The sequence below is a fragment of the Gekko japonicus genome, unplaced genomic scaffold (genome assembly GCF_001447785.1).
Source record: "Gekko japonicus isolate JY-2015 unplaced genomic scaffold, Gekko_japonicus_V1.1 scaffold1232, whole genome shotgun sequence".
Classification (NCBI taxonomy): Eukaryota; Metazoa; Chordata; class Lepidosauria; order Squamata; family Gekkonidae; genus Gekko; species Gekko japonicus.
Genome location: NW_015176009.1, coordinates 317251 through 321070, shown reverse-complemented (window position 1 = coordinate 321070; position 3820 = coordinate 317251).

Genomic DNA, 3820 nt, shown 5'->3' with positions numbered 1-3820 from the left:
AGCATGCTGCTACAAGACAAGGTTTCCTTTGCCTATGCACATGCCAACATTCCAGTGAGGTGGCACAGTATCTTCAAGAGGATAAATCTTTCAGCCCAACACAAGTTGTCTGGCAAGATTTAGTAAAACTATGGGATTTCTGGGGTAATTGATGAGCCAATGTTTAGAAGTAGAAGAAGAAGAGGAGAAGAGATTGGATTTATACCCCGCCCTTCACTACCGAAAGGTGTCTCAGAGCGGCTTACAAACTCCTTTCCCTTCCCCTCCCCACAGCAGACACCCTGTAAGGTAAGTGGGGCTGAGAGAGCTCTGACAGAAACTGCTCTTTTTCAAGAACAGCTCTTATCAGAGTGACGGCTTGCCCAAGGTCATCCAGCCAGGTACAAGTGGAGGAGTGGGGAACCAAACCCGGTTCTCCCAGATTAGAGTCCACACACCACTACACCAAACTGGCTCTCAAGGAGTGAGAAGGGCTGCCAATTTTTGCTGTAAATATTCTGGTACCCTGTGTGAGGCCTGAGAAAGAAGTTAGAGCAGAACCTGGCAAGTCCAGAAGAATTCTTCAGGCATCTGCCAGGGCAATATCAGATGAAGGATAAAACATGGTAGATTGGATATGAAGACAGGTCTACTGCAGGCAAGCACAATGCAAAGCTCAAGGGCTGATTACGCCCTCCTCCCCGACTACCTGCAGTGCACTCAAGGAATTCCAGCTGCTCATTGTTTGCATCCCATTCTTACCTATGTAAAAGAAATAGCTGGTGGAAAGTATCTTATTTCACTATGTGCTGCTGATGCTCATTTTTTCCAGTTTTCAAAAACTATGTCTTCAGATTTCCTTAGGGGGACTGTAGCCATGGGGAATTATGACCTTTAAGTTTTCTCCAGCTTTTCCCCCTGAAGCTTTGTTTTACATCTTGTTGTGTCATCAACCAGTATATCAACAACATTACTGCAGTTGACTTTCCTTATTTTCACTTGACAGTGTCCTCAGGGTTGATAAATGACCACACTTACTTGTAAAAGGGGAATGTGTTTATTTGGTTACTATATAAAAATTATGAAATTATCTCCTTGTGACTGGAACACATTGTCTAAATCTTAGCACAGGTTTAGAATCATTGAGCTGGAAGGGGTCATACAGGCCATCTAGTCCAACCTCCTGATCAGTGCAGGATCAGCCTAAAGCATCCCTGACAAGTGTTCATCCAGCTGCTACTTGAATACTGCTGGTGAATACTGAGCTCACCACCTCCCTAGGCAGCTGATTCCACTGCTGAACTCTTACTTTTAAAAAATCCTAATTTCCAGCAGGTATCTTTCTGCTTTTAATTTAAACCCATTATTGTGAGTCCTATCCTCTACTGCAGTGCCAACAGAAACAGCTCCCCACCCTCTTTTAAGTGACAGCCTTTCAAATACTTAAAGAGAAAATCATGTCCCCCCTCAACCTCCCCTTCTCCAAACTGAACCCAAGTCCCACAGCCTTTCCTTGTAGGGCTTGGCGGAGGGATTGCGGAGCTATCAAAATGGAGTGATGATTTGAATGAATGCTTCTGCACATGCATGAAAGACTTTGTTTTTTAAAGGATGCCACCTGACCACTCACCGGCCCCACTTCCGGAACCGGAACCACAACCGCCATCCCAGGTGGAACCGGAGAACCCTCGGCTTGAGGTGCCAGCCCCCCCCGGCTACACCAGGCCCCTCCCCAGGCCTGGTCCACTCGGCTCCTCCATGGTTACTGTGCAGCAGTAATCTGAATAGTCAACCACAGAGTGAATGTGCAGTGAGTTGGGTTTAGGGTGGAATGTCTGATCCAAACCCTCCATTATAAAACAAAATGGATAAATTAGAGGCAGGACCTGTCGCCCGACCACAGCCTAAGACAGCAACACTGGGAACACAAAATTCCTGTCATCTCCCCAGTAGAGTAGTGGGGGAAAGTGTTCATGCGAGAATCAAGAGTAAGGGCTTTGAATCATTTCTCTTTGCTGTGTTTGTGTCTGTTTGGCTCCTTCTGGGCAGCCCTACAACTGGCAAAGTCCAAGACAGACCCCATTCACAATGTATTGCCAAATGTCCACAGAGGCTTTAAGATGACCAGCTATTGCATTGACCACTATGCATTAAGCTGTTCTTCTCTATGACTGCCAAGTCTCTTGTTTGGATCTTGCATCATTACAAGTTGCTCAACAGATAGTAGTTTAACCAACACATTTGTACCTATTGCCTGATTACCAATGGCAAACAGGAAGGAAGACAAACTAAAAGGTGTTTGATCATCCCTAATACTGATGCACTTAGTATGCCAACTATGCCCTGCTCATTCCTCATGCCTCCAGTGCCACCCTATTTCTGATCCTTGTGCCAATGCAGCCACACCAGCACTGGATTTACATTAGTGTGGTGTCAGTAGAACTGTAGACTGCATATCTCCAAATTATGTCACCATCTCTCTAACTTACGCTAACAACTCTATAAAGCTATATGTAAGTATATGCAAACTCTTAAACTAGTGCTTGCTCCATTAGAGATGAAGGGGGGGAGAATGACTTGAAAATAGAAATGAGAGTCAAAGGGTTTCAAATATATATTTTGCATGCACATCACACCTGGTTTTCTCTTCCTCATTTCTGTTTCAAAAGCTGCCTATGAGAACCTCCAAACAGTTTTTTCCCCTTCCCATGAGTAACTAAAAGAAACTTGATTTTATTAAATGAAAGCTGCATCAACATGCTCTAAAGAGATGGATTCACAAAGAATTCAGTTACAACTTTGGACAGTCAATGAAAACCTAACCCTCTGATTTGGTTGACACCCAAGGTTTGTCACATTAATTTCCTCGGTAAGCATGCAGTTTCTGTCTCCACAAAATGGAACCAATGAAATCTAAGCTGAAACAGACCATGGGCTGCACATCTAAGGCAAGTTGGTTATGCTGATCTTAATAACAGTAATATCTTTTCAATGATTCTGTAAGCTGTGCTTAGGAGGTGATTACTGATTCCATACCAGATGTATGTTGATTAAGTGTTCATCTCTAAGTATAAATGAACTAGGGAATTTCCTTTTATTTGTGGCGTCATTTTACTATGTACAGTAATTGAGTTTCACACCATATGTCACCCAGGGGGTTATTTGTACATAAAAGGAGAGATGTTGTACTCAATCCCTCTTATCAAGTGTGTTAATGAAATTAAAACAGCAGTAAATAAATTGAAGCAGTGTGCCACCATACATAAATTACTGTATCACTGTTGTTGAAGAGCCTATCCCAATATCATATAAAGCCACAAAGGGACTGGTTTATTTTACAATAACCTGTGAGGAAGCACAAGTAATTAAATCAGAATCTTGAATTACTTGGATGCACTAAAGTCTGGCACTTTGTGCCTGAAGTGTACACCCATAAAGTTCAATTCAATTATCTCAGCAGTAGTCCATGTCAGATTCAAGCCACAAGTGTTTCAGGTAATTCCTTTCAGAACTTGCATGATGTCACATTCCTCCAGCCACTATCTGTACTGTGTGATAAGTTGATCTTTAGTTTTGATACTGTCATTCACAGTAAATTTGCCAGGATGACTTTCCTTTTATCTCAGATACGTGCAATCAAACAAATGTTGCTGTGCTTACAAGCTACAAGTGCTAGAAGTGCATTCATTTAAGTCCATAAGAATATAAAAAGAGCCTTGCAGATCAAACTAAGGCTCCATCTACTCCATCCACTTTCTTGCCTTGCCCAGCCAGACGCTTCTCAGAAAACCACACAGCATAATAGCAACAGACCTTCATCATTTTTCTCGTGCATCTGTTA